General features: G+C 33.2%; 1 long non-coding RNA gene across 1 annotated transcript in view; it reads left to right on the top strand.

Annotated features, from left to right (window-relative positions):
* The first annotated feature begins 5,485 nt into the window (after window positions 1-5,485).
* The window catches only part of LOC147502841 (uncharacterized), a 32,242-nt gene continuing 23,729 nt past the window's right edge, over window positions 5,486-13,998 (top strand). Inside the window, exons 1-9 of the long non-coding RNA XR_015220068.1 lie at window positions 5,486-5,565; window positions 5,764-5,815; window positions 5,941-6,363; window positions 7,161-7,359; window positions 7,668-7,742; window positions 7,855-7,892; window positions 8,517-8,587; window positions 9,627-10,296; window positions 10,799-10,855. This is a non-coding gene — a long non-coding RNA (uncharacterized LOC147502841). The remainder of the gene's footprint in view (window positions 5,566-5,763; window positions 5,816-5,940; window positions 6,364-7,160; window positions 7,360-7,667; window positions 7,743-7,854; window positions 7,893-8,516; window positions 8,588-9,626; window positions 10,297-10,798; window positions 10,856-13,998) is intronic.

The raw sequence follows: 13,998 nt of genomic DNA, 5'->3' as shown, positions 1-13,998 counted from the left end.
GTTTTTGATTTCTCGTTAACTTTTCTTTGGCGTTAGTTCAATACAGTTGCATCTAGTTTTTAATTTTCCACTAATTATTCTTTGAGGTTAGTTCGATGCATTTGCATCAAATTTTCGATTTCTCATTAATTATTATTTTAGGTTAGTTCAATGTAATGTTGCATCCAATTTCCGATTTCCCATTAACTATTCTTTGAGATTTCTTCAATGCATTTGCATCAAGTTTCCAATTTTCCATTAATATTCTTTGACATTGGCTGGTTCAATGCATTTGCATCCAATTTTCCAATTTTGCATTAATAACTCTTTGAGATTAGTTCGATGCATTTACATCCAGTCTCTTATTTCCAGTTGCCCTTTAATTATTCTTTGAGGTTAGTTCATTGCAGTGTTACATCCAGTCTCCAATTTCTCATTAATTATTCTTTGAGATTAGTTCGATGCACTCACATCCATTTTCCGGTTACCCATTAATTTTTCTTTGAGGTTTGTTCAATGCAGTGTTGCATCCATTTTCCTATTTCATGTTAATTATTCCGAGTTAGTTCAATGCAGTGTTGCAACCATTTTCTGATTTCTCTTTAATTATTCTTTGAGGTTAGTTCAATGTTGTTGCATCCAACTTGCGATTTCTCATTATTATCCTATTTCCCGTTAATTATTTTTTGGGTTGGTTCAATGCATTTGTGTCCAGTTTTTGATTTCCTGATAATTATCAAAGTTGATGTGTAATACCAACTTCTATTTATCGTTATGTACAGTCCTCAAAACAGATAATAAGAATGTTCATCGTTTGCTAATTCATGTTAGCACGACCATTTTTCCAAGAAACTCAGGTACTCCTCTTCATGGTTTAATATTTGAAATCCATCAGAGACAAATGTGAAATATGGTCCGCGATAGAAAACAAATAAATACTTAATTTACTAATAGTGCAATTACAAAAAAAATCACTCTTAAAAACATGAAAATTTCAAAACAAACCTGTGATAAAAATTTCAATTTTGTTCTACAAAAGAAATCTATTAATTAGAACCCCATCACAAATTAAAGTGAAATAAAGCATAAGAAAGAGTCGAATTAACACTGAATCACATCATCACTCTATATTAGAAATGAATTTAGACTGCAACACTAACAAAAACAAAAAGTTGGATAAGTTGCCTTTAAATATATATCAGCTGCTCTGTAGAGTCCAGCATCAATAACTCAGGCAAAGTCAAGCAAGATTTCAATGATATCAATGAATTTCCGTAGATCTAGATATGGATCAGGCACAATTTCCGCTAGATAAGAATCAATGAGTCGTCCAACCTTCAGGACTGAGCCATAGCTAATTAATTGGAGAATCAAGACCTTCAAATTCATACCCAAAATGTGATGGTTTTTTAGATTCTTCATCTTCGATTTGTTGCAAAAGAAACCAAGTGCTAATAAATCTTTCCTTTTGTAATTGTAAGTGAGACGAAAGTACCAATGAAGTAGCTTAAGGCTAACAAAAATATAGTAAAGCAACGCATGTGAAAGAAAATCAACATTATATTAGATTAATAACACACCTGAATCTAAGAACATACAAAACAATCAAGTTAGAAAATCAATCAAACGTACCCAACTGGGTCGAAAAACGCAGTACCGATTGCTTTAACTTTAAGATACATTAAACATTAACTTGTGAACCGAAAAATCGTGGAAACCGACTCCCACAAAATTTAAGAAATATCAAATATGAATTATGTTGTGTGCCTGAACTTCAATTTTAAGAAATTAAATCCATATGAGTATATTACTCAACTATTATGGTACATGATCATGGAACCTTTTGGTTTCCCTCAAGTATCTATATTATCATGTAGGTTTACATCATTTTACTTTAAGTATGCATTTGAAGAATGGTAGTCTGAACAACACAAATGTTCCAACATAAACATATGTACACAATAAAATTAGTGTGACCAAAAAATTTAGAAGTACAGTTTCAAGTTTTGAATATATTGTCCAACAACTTCACAAAACACAACCTAACTCAGTTATATCACCTCATTTGCTATACTAACTTACTTTCTGTTGAAGAATCTCCTATTTGTGCTTCCATGTAAGAATCTCCTATTTCTGGTAGCGCCACTGACACTCCCTGAGAAATTTATCTACTTCAAAATACCATCGACATGCAAACTACTAACACACAAACCTTAAACATGTACAAAGTAATTCATTCCCACTTGAGTACACTACTAACACCAAGAACCCCATTCAAAATTTAAACAACGACCATGAACTTATCAGATTATGCAAATATAACCAAATAACAACCATGAAAGTAAGTTTGGATTACTTCAACTTCTAAAAATACTATGGATAGAATCATTGATGTCTACCCATGCACGAATTGGTCTAGAAATGCTCTTAGAAAATTAAGAGTGAAGAATAAAAAATAACAACCACATATTGAAACAAATAAAAACAATATAGAATGGAAAAAAAAAAACACTTGGTTATCAGATCCATTAATAAGTAACTACATTTACATCTTTAGGATGCACTGAAATCTTATTATATATTATGTCAAAAGAAGTTTATCCGTTAGCATGGATGGGGCATGCTAATAACTACAGAAAAAGGAAATATAAGTCTTAAACACATTATATAAAATACAGCTAGTAGATAAGGATTAGGTGAGTGAAAATAGTTACTTGAAAAATTTTTTTGATCAAGAATTACTCATATGAAAGAGAAGTTCAAAGCTTCGAAACTATACATGTAAGGTTTAAAGCTTTAGATCCACTTACTAACGTTCTTATGGAACATACTAAAATATGTGGATAGTATATAGATAGTGACGACTAAAATAAATAACTTAACCTTCTCCCTAGATGAGGAAGTAGACTGAGTTGATAAACAGTTAAGGTTGGTATATATACATAAAATGTATGGTTTGTCAATCTCGGAAGTCACAGTCAATTCAAACGTACTAATGTTAGACCTGCATTATCTTCTCCCTTAACACTCCAAACTTTATGGTAAACACAAATTAAAAGAAAGAAGACTTTTGAAATCATCACATATTGGGGAGGTAGAGAAAGAAGACTTTTAAAATCAGCACAATAGTTGTAAATGGAAGAACTCGAACAATTTTTTTTCTCCTTATTTGAATAGAGTCTCTCCTATAATCTTTATTATTCTTTGTTTGGATGTGTGTAGTTAGGAATGGGAAACATAATTAATTAGGACTCTTGAAGAAGAGAGTCTCTCCTGTAATCCTTATTATTCTTTGTTTGGATGTGTATAGATTAGGAAACAGGAAACATAATTGATTAGGACTCTTGAAAAGAGATTTAGTATATAAAGGAAACATAATTAATTGAGACTTTTACTTACTATTTTTTTTCTCCTATTTTTTCTTAATCCCCCTGCTTACGTAGACAACCCCATTGAGCCCGAAAAGGGTCTGCTATTATATATACAAGGTTTTTGACCCGGCCATATGGCCGAACTCTTTTTGATAATTTGTGTGTTACATAAATTTTTGATAATTCATGTCTTCATTCCTGTTATGCAAATTTTACAAACATATACTTTGAATCTTTATGGATTTTATGCATAATAATGCATAATAAGAAGATCCTTTTTGAGCAAGCCAAACTGACATATTTCCTCGAGTAATCAAGAATCAAACATTCAAAAATACTTCTTGATCCACAATTACTAATGCTTATCCTTTATAATCTGACTTGAGTCATATTACATTTCAAAATGTGGGGATTATACATGCATGAATTTTGTTTTTCTTAAATTCAGTAGTCAAAGCGATAAATAAGGCATTAATTACACATTCTATTATATTTCAGTTAGACAAATTATTAGCCAATGTCGTCTTGGATAATCACAACGTAATCTTAAACCAATAATTAAAGAGTAATTGCGTGCTATTATAAAGATATTCATCCATGAGTAATAATTCATGCATGTAATGAATATGTCAGACGACAATTGAGAAACAGTGCCAAAGAAATAACTCGTATAAATTGTTTTATTAATTACATAGAATCCCATAGAATTTTCAAATTACATTAGTAGGAACGAAGCTCTCTTTCAGTAAAAACTGAAAAGAAACACAACTTTTAATTTGCTGCATCTCACAATTTTCTTATAATTCTGGAAAAGAAATATTTATTACATACACGCCACATGTTCTCAAAAATAATTAAATATGAATCCAAAAAGTGTAACTTAGATTTATTTTATGTGTCTATTGCTTTATTCAAGCTAAGTAATCTGAAATAGCAAATCAAGGTAAGGCATTTTCATATTATTGATTACAATATTAATTCTATAACACCACAACGCCGCCCATAAGCAAACATTGGCTTGCAATCAGCGCTTAGCTACATCATCTGTTATGATTGGAGCTCTTTTGGTATTGATTGCAACAACAAAAATTGTCAGAGTGATCTAGATTTTAAGGAGAAAGTGTATGGAGGCGACCGAATAATTAATACGTAACTGTAACAAAAAATCAAATATGTTGTCTGCTTCAAATTTTGTAATTTTTTATGTTTAACAAAGAGGACTTCATAATAGTTTTGAAGATATATTCACTTAAGATATGCCTTCACTTAATGCAATTAATTGAACTCTTCCTATTTCCAATACATACAAAGACGTACGCTAAACTTACCGAAGAAGAAATCCATTAACTTTGTGGTGGAGTTCTTCACATTAATCAATATATTGGTTTGGGCAGATATCAATCTATTTTTTGGGGTGATCGTACGTGTGTCTAAATTGATTAAAATTAGAATTGATTTCTAATTGTGCTTATATTTGTTTACTATTTTTTTTTAGTATAAGTTCTAGTTTAATTAAAAAACTAAATACACAAAGATATAATTATTAAGAGTGTCCATGTGGCTTCACTCTCTCTTGGGAGAGTGCCACCTAGGATAGAGACTATCCATGTCAGATGTATTCTGCTTTAATATAGAGAGAGGTGATATAAAGAATAGTCATAGAGATGCTCTCATTCTACTACTTTCTAGTTAGAGTTGCTTTACTATCTTAGGATGATCGTTCTTAAGATGAAGCTACGCCTTTTCATAGGTACAAAAGAAACACCCGCATGTCATGCATGTTATCTAAATAGACAAAGGATTAAAGGATTAAACAAATATAATCTTTATATATATATTATAGCTCTCGCCTACTCAATTGAGGAAGCGTTGTTAGAGTTTCCACGTGTACAGACTAATTACGATAAAGTAGGCGTTAAAACAAGAAAATTAGCAATTCCAAATTCACGAAAACCCGAAAACCTTTATTCTCAAATCTCAATCACTCGGTCTCCAACTCTCTATAGCCTGTGAAAAAAAAAAATCTACGCTGCCAACATCGCTTCTGCCTCTTTCTCTCCCCCATTCCCTCAAGAAGAAAAAAAATGAATTTTTCAGAGTAAGATGTATTTGGAGAAGAAGAAGAAGAGAATCATCAGAAATTGAGTTACTATCAGGAGTACATCACCGGAACCTGGTCTCTTTGATTGGATATTGTGATGAAGAAGATGAACAGGTACTTTATCTGTTTTTCTTTTCCTGCATTACCAAGCCTTTCTGTGCTTCCTTGCCATTATGGAATTATTAGATACGCACTTCATCTCCTTCGGTTCAGCAATAAACCCTACTAGGTTGTTGCATGGTTTATTTTATCGAGTAATGAAATTTGTTGGAGAAGAAATATATTTTTTGTGTTCTTATTGGGTATAAACAGATGTTGGTCTACGAATTTCTACCAAATGGCACCCTGAGGGATCACCTTTCTGGTAAGTTCGTTCATTATCTTCCTATAATTCTAATTTTTCTGGTTCTGAAGCAATTTTTGTTTGATTTTTCTTCATAATATGCATCAATGACATATTGCTTTTTACCCATTTTATTTGTTTTGCAGGTTAGTGTTTCCCTCTTGACCAAAAAAAAAGTTGGTATTTAACTTCAACTTTCCTATATTGTTCCATTGACGATTCACTAGAAATTAGGTTAGTGTTCCCATTGGTGTTTTCATTTGATTGCATTGTTGTTAAAGTTTTCTCCTCTGAGAAATCTCTGTTAAAGAAATTAAATTTTGGTAAATCACTACCCACTAATTAATGGGTTCTATTTTACCAAAATTATTCAAAAGTGATTCTATTGAACTGAACAAGGATTTTATTGTTAGTTTTTAATTTTAGTGGGTTTACGGAGAAGGTTGCATGGGAGTTCGCCAAAGATACAGGTTTGGATGTGGTAGTCATCCATCCCGGCTTTGTATTGGGACCTATTATTCCTCCACTCCTTAATGCCAGCATGATAATGCTACTTCTCCTTCTTGAAGGTATCATATTGTAGTTTTAACTACTAATCTATTACGTGTGATTGCAATGGCCAGACCGATAAGAGTAATCAATTGCAAGTTATCTGAATTAATGCCATCTATCGTATCTGGTATTATTGTTTAGTTTTTTATCACTACTTTATGGTACATGTTCCACTGAAGAGTATGGGCATTTTTACATGGGACCTGTTAATGTCAAAGATATGGCCCCTTGCTCGAATTCTGCTATATGAAAATTTATCGGCATCAGGAAGGCACCTGTGTGTCGAAGTCATAAACCACTGGAGTGACTTTGCAGCTAAACTCGCAGAACTTTACCCTGAATATAAGGTTCCCAGGTAATGAACTTCACTATATACATGACTTGAAGTGGGAATTGTAACACATTTTAACTAGACATAGGTTTTCTTTTGTAACAATATGTCGATCGGAACTTTTGCATAAAATAGGCTATCCTAACTCACTCTGCAAGTATCCGAAGAAGTTTAGCTAGATTTGACACTACAAGATCTTTAGCAAACGTGAGCTATAACCAAATATGTCTCTGTGCTTATTATAAGATGCACTTGGAACTGAGTCAATAGACTGAATGATGTTTCCCAGATGATAATTTTCAATATTTGAAGTTTGTCTCTAAGGTCTTATTGAGATTATTTTTAGAAAAGTTATGCTTTGAATATCTGTGTAAGTAGAACCGCTTATGGGACTTAATCCATATAAATATAAACATTTACATGAGTTATTTTTTTGGCCATGTACAAAGGTGCTCAACTTATTATGTTGCTTTGAATAATTAGGTACCCCGATGCCTAATGGATAATCACCCAGCAAGATATTGCAATGAATTTAGTTGATGACTTCAAAGGTGTTGGGTGTAGATTGCTTAAATAAAATATATCAAGTTCAAATTTTGGACCAAGAAGCGTCATGGAGAAGAACATCAATTGAGAAGGCAGAAAGCACCATTAGCCAATGGCAATAAGAAACACATATTATGTAAGTTCAACTTATGTGATGGAATGGGTAGACCTTTACGTTTCTGTGGTTGTTTGTTTTAATACTATTGCAATTCATAAGTTTAACTTGGAAAAAAATCATTTATTACTGTTGAATGACTCTTCACCATTCACTAAAGCCAAGACTTATGATTTTGGCCATGATTTGTAAATTAAACGTCTCCAAATTGGTAAGCTTTTTTTTTTTTTTTTGTAATCCAATCATTACTCTTATTTCTGTGGACTTACAAGAGTAATGAATAAATCTCGAAGTGGAGATTAATAGTTTTTGTAACTTTTTGGATGCAGGGGCACCTTTTTTGCTTAAGTGATCACATTGTAGGAAACATGTGAGTACGTTACGTCTCTATAGAGTATATACGGGTATATCCTTCTTTAGTGATACTTTTGTGATTTAGTCCAATTTATTTTTTTTCTTTATTTTTATTTTGAAGTGCTTTGAATATTGAAGTGTTGTGTTCTTTCGTGTAATTAGCTGCATGCTCAATTCCATGGGATGTTTCGGGCTTCAAGGTATCTACATATACAGCCCATTCTTCTAAACTATTCGCTTGAGTAATTTTTTTTTTCGTTAATTTCGCTTGAGTAATTTCTATAGCCTTTTCTGGTATATGAATATTTTGCTTTATCTCAGAATCATACTCTCTAACACTGTCTGCTAATGAATCATCCAACAAACAAGACTTCACAGAATCACCCATCTCTTTAACCTCATCTCCATTAAAATACTTATTCGGATAGACACATTTAATGAAGAATATGGTCACGAGTAGTAACCATCAATGGAGCAGCCATCAATGTTTTTTTTTTCCCGAAAATCTGTATAATTTTATATAATGTTCTTTCTTGCCCAAGAAGTTCTCTCTTGACATTTATTTGCAAGAACTTAAACCTATAATGTTTTCCATACATATATTCACTCTATTTAATGATGTCTTTATAGCCAGATAGGGTGGCATTAAAATCAGGATGCGAAGGAATCATTGCTATTAACACAATCATGAGTGTAATGGGAATCAATCTCAATACCTTAATTACGGCATGAACCCTGTGTTTAGGGCTTAGACTTGATGAATTTTTCCTTGCTTTTTCAATATTTTTTTCTTTGCTCATTAGTTTCGGGATCTCTGTTCTCAGCAGGTAACTAATTATAAAGGAATTGGTTGATATTTCAAAGCTAACACCAACATATATATGGATTCCTTATTGTAAGTTCTTGCATCCTCTTACAAACTTGATGAGTTTTTCCTTGCTTTTACAAATTTTTTTTTCTTTGCTCATTAGTATAAATAATTGGGGTTTATCCCATCCAGTGGATGGTTGATTTCTCTAATTAGTGGATACGGTTTAGATAATGGTTAAGAATTATGATGCTGACAATTAGGTTATATTATATTCAACAAGATTATTGAATAACAACATGTTAGCAAATTGTTACAATGTCCGGTTTTATTTTTTCCCAAACTCATTAAGTTATTTTTTACTCATTCAATTAGTTTTTTCATGAAAAATTACTATACCCATATAGTTTCTTTATACCCAGTAAATTGGTTGAGTAGTTCATATTTGTTTTTATCATTTTTTTAGCTTATGGGTTTTTGTTTTGGCACAAATGCCTATCTGTGAGACCTTCTGAGTGTAGAACTTTAAAAAATATTTGACAAGAATAAGTTTGTAGAGCTAGATCACGAATATACAACTCCATTTTAACCTCTTAACCTTTGCAAGCGAAGTTACTCTTAGTATATATTAGTAACTTATTTGAGAACTTACGACAAGGATTGAAGGCTCAGTTTGTCGCTGTAAAACTTCTAGACATTGACGGTCTTCAAGGACACCGAGAATGGCTGGTAATTGTTTTTACTTTGCTTACTAATGCAATGCAAATATTATTAAGATAGTTCGCCTACTTTCTTTTTCGTTCATCTATCCGGTTAACAAATTATAGATTTTTTGTTTTAAAGAAACTAAAGATTACACATTAGTGCCATTAGAAAATCTCTGCTGTTATGGAGCTTATTCTAGGTATCATTTTTTGCTTATCAAAAGTTGTTAGGTGCTAATATGTTAATTAATCATGTTTAAATTATATGTCAATAGATATTTTGTTCTTGGGTTTGGCAAATTTCTTCCCTTTGAAGAAGCCCATGATTGTACCTCTTTAACTTTGTTGCTATGTAAAGTTTTATAGTGGTCTTTGCATCACCCGCAATCTTTGAAAGTCAGGTATGTCAAACTTATTTTCAGGAGTCACAATGCTAATCAATTGGGTGGTATGATCAAGGGACTCTGGCTGAGTGCCCATTCTATATGCATAATGTCGTTTCTTCTCCCCTTGGGTTTGCTACTATTGTGGTCTAGCATGGGTTGATTGTTTGCGTTATTTTCTGCAAGTTGCAGCTTCTCTGGATATTGAGAGCTTGTTTAAGTTAGCATGGCAGAGGGTGAATGACACCGCAACAAACTATTTCACACTTTCACCCTAGAGGAAAAGGTGACCTCTAGAGACTGGACAATTGGGCTTTTGGGGTTTAAGCAAACCTGTTGGATGTGGATGGAGCTTTGGGTGTTCAATAAAGTTTTTTGTGGCATTCAATGAAGTCTTATGGTTAGGAAAGAATTTTGTTGTAAAACGAAAACCCCAGACCCTCTTTCTTCTCCGCCACTCATTCAAAACCCCAAAATCTCTTACTTCTCCGCATCCTCTTCCAGAGCCTTCGAGTTGGATAATTTTACGCATAGGTTGCAACAAAGAAGAGTAATGTATTTCTCAGTTAAATGTTCCTGGATGGAGTGCAAACAAAGTCAAAACTAAGAAGGTTAAGATTTGCTCCAATGTGCTCGGCTAATGAGAGTCTTGAAAATTGAGGAAGTTACCATGCCTTTGGGATTCAATGTGAAGAAAAATAAGTACAAGGTACACAAACCCCCTTCTTTGTTCTTTGTTATGCTATCTCTTAAAAATTTATACCAAGTGGTTAGACTTCCTTCTTTTTCTTTTTCTGCAAAATCAAAATGTTTATATACTCATTATATCTGCAATATATCACTTATGCAGCTTGAGTTCGAACCATATCAATGTTGGATTACAAATTTATAATATCTTAGGTTGCTAATTCACCGTTTATGTTGAAAACCATTGATTGTAGGATTGATAATGTTATGGTATTCATATTATTTATGTACTATATTGTTATTATTATTATTATTATTATTATTATTATTATTATTAATATTACTTTTTTTTAAGGGGTGGGGGGTGTTTTTTCTCTGTCACGACGAGAATAACATTTACCTTCATGTATTCCCCCACAGAACTGTGTTTTCATGTATGGTGGGCTCAGTTGTATTGATGATTATTATCTATGGGGTGTTCTTCTTCTATTTCTGTTAAAAGCAATTTTGTTTGTTACCCTCAGATGAAACTGCAAGGGGAGAAAACTGGACGGAAAGGCCATTTATCTATTACAACAGAGGTGTATCTCTTCAAATCATAAGTCCTTGGTGGAATTGTCTTTGATTGAGTCAATGTACTACTTAGTTAGAGAAATTGTGCTTCTAGAAGTCTCATTGCTGTATTTCATTTACAGATACTAATACTTCTTTCAAATTATTTGTTTGCCTAGATTTTTGAGGTTGCTCCATCATTGTTTATGGTTCAGCTTCGGAAATCCCAGGGAGACACCCTAGATTGAATTTATGAATGTTGATCTGACAGAACATTTCATAACAGACAGGGTACTTTTCCTTCTTATAAGTTTTAGTTTTTCTCTTTATGATTTGTTAAAATTATATGTTTTTTGTTTGAATAAGGTCTTTGTGAGAAATCACACTGATTGAGTTAGCCAAATCTTGGAACAATTGCATATGGTTGTTAGATAAGGAAGAAGATTTATGGATTAGGTGGGGTACAAATTCAATTATACATGTCCATTAGTGTATCGTTACCATAAGAACAGGGAAAGCATGACCAGCAAAGGTGGAACTTTAGTATGTTGATAAGAGCCCAAAACTGTAGTTTTAACCATGTAACAGTCATACTTTTAGACCAATTATGTGAGTAATAATTAGTTAGTTAATCGATTCACGTGTTTTATGCATTTCAGGCTTCAAAGTCCATTATGTGTAGAAATGTGCCATTTTAGCGAGATAAAGGAGCAAAGATCAGTTGCTAAGGAGTTCGGTGATTAAAGGCCAAGATTCAAGAAGACAAAGCCTTTCTAAAGCCCGGTCAAAAGCTGAAAAGTCGACGCGGGCAGAAACAACACTCAAAGTCAGCAGAACTTCTGAAGGCCATATCTTTGGACTCAGACCTCGGAATTGGGCCTACCTTATGTCAAAACGACCGGCTCGGAAAGAGCTTTCTAATGGTCTAAGCCTTGACCCAATCAGAGGAGCAGAAGTGGACAAAAAGTCTGTTAAAGCCAACTGCAGCTGAAGAGGCCTTTTTGGATTGAAAGAATTGGGTTTTGGGCCTGATTCTCTGGCCCAAAACATGGCTCCAAGCCCATGCACGATTTTTGGATCTGAAAGTATAAAAACAAGAGCTTGACTCTTTGTTAATGGTAGCTAGTTATACCTAAAACTATAGATAATTCTAGATCTAGATTTAATTGTTTTTAATTTAGTTTAGCTTCAATTCAATTAATGTTTTAGATTAATCTTTAGAATCATTGTTAGTTCTTCATTAGTTTGATAAATAAAATAGCTAGTTTGTCAATCTCGATTCTTGTCATTTACAATTGTTTAGATCTAAATTCCCCTATTACGTAGATAGTTAGACCTAGATTAGTTAGCCTCCATTAATTAGTTTTAGAACTTAGTTTTAGAATTTCAATTAGTTAATTAATTAGTTTTTCATATCTTGTTCTAGATCTAGTTTTAGATTAATTAATTAGTTTATTTCTTGAGTATTGAATCATTTGTTTTATTATTCATTAGATTAATAAAATAGTGTTCTTGGTAATCTAGTTTCATTTCCATTTACTTATTTAGTTCAATTCTTAGATTTAATTATTTGTCATTATTAGTTTAATTCAATTATTGCATGAGTAGTTTGTAATTGAGTTTAAACAAGTAAAGTTCAAATCTTTATATTATGTCTTGTTTGAATTCCATTGGGAATGATTGCGTGATGATTCTCGGCTAAACCTCTATTTGAGAGGGTTGAGAAGCCTTGATGAAAGCTTGATTCCGATTATCGTAGAGTCGTCGTAATTTCCTTTCCACTCTAGAAATGATTAGTTCACCATGAGAATGGGTGTAATCGTTCACATGCTAGTTATGAATTGGTGGAAATGCCATGTGTAATTAGGGATTAGGAGTAACCAGATTGTTCTGCGAAGCAGTTCAACTCGGATTAAGACGATTCGTCGTTAGTAGGATTAGTAGGATTAGTAGGATTAAGTCGAGTTAAGGTGGAATCAATCCCCCTCTAACTCCTTATCATAGAATCAACGTAGTATTCCCATAGTTGTTCAAATAGTCGACTAGTTGCATCTTGTGGGTAGTTGCATCGTAGTCTAGTTTCCATTTCGTAAATCTCTCATTAGACTTTAGTTAAAATTATTTATACGTAAAGAACATTTACATGTGAAAAAACTAGGAGTGGAACGAACTTCCTACTCCACTATATCTGTTCAATAGATAGAGAGTAGAACAATCTTTGATAAATTTAGGCATATAATCTTGTTTAGTTTTACTTACGTTTTGAGTTTCATCGCTTTATTCATTTAATTAGTAAAACTATCCATTTTTATGTTTATCAAATAGCGCCGCTGCCATCTTAGTTTCACTTTTGCATTGTTTTCATAGTATAACTCCTTTTCTTAAAGTCCCATTTCACCCACCCACCCTTGTTTGATTCTAACTGTGGTTGTCTTTTTCAGCATTAAACTTCCTCGGAAAAAAAAATTGCATGGAGTTTAACTTCGCTTCAAAAAGGAGCGCGACTCTCGCCAATTTATCGAGCCGTGGCGCGTGACCACCAAACATCAGAACTTGAATCGACATCGAGCGACTCCACGCCTAAAGTGAGCGCACCCGCACCCTGAGCTGAATTTTGCCGGATTTCCACAGGTTTGATTCAAACTTTGATTTTTCAAGTTTTTCAGTGTTCTAACTAGTTATATACACTGAACATGCGTAAACAAGATGCTATTCATAAGCGAAGCAAGGACGCAATCAGGTATTCATTTCTTCCACACCTCGCATCTCCTGTTAGAGGTTTATACTAGTATATCAGAATTGTTTGGAGTGTTAATGTGTTTAGCTAAGTTTGGTCTTAGCCTTGTATGAGATTAAGGTCTGGTCGAACAAAAACACCAAACGTAATTACACAACAACGTCAACAAACAATTCTATCTAGTATACCACCCACTACACCTCTAGCTACTATTTCACACACACCACCTGATAATATGCCTGAAGAAGGAGAGACTCCTCTCTCTGACTTCTACAAAGCCTTGAGCGATAACCCCAAATCTTGCATCGTTCTAGCGGACCCAGTGGGGAATTTCCGAATCCCCCCAAATATTTTTAATTTGTTACCCATTTTTCATGAAAAACCTTATCAGCACATGCGTAGGATTGAACAAGTCATAATAACATTCCACCATCC

Source organism: Coptis chinensis, chromosome 4 (assembly GCF_015680905.1).
Source record: "Coptis chinensis isolate HL-2020 chromosome 4, ASM1568090v1, whole genome shotgun sequence".
Taxonomy (NCBI): Eukaryota; Viridiplantae; Streptophyta; class Magnoliopsida; order Ranunculales; family Ranunculaceae; genus Coptis; species Coptis chinensis.
Note: the sequence above shows the minus strand (reverse complement) of the source record. Positions and strands in the feature narration are given on the sequence as shown.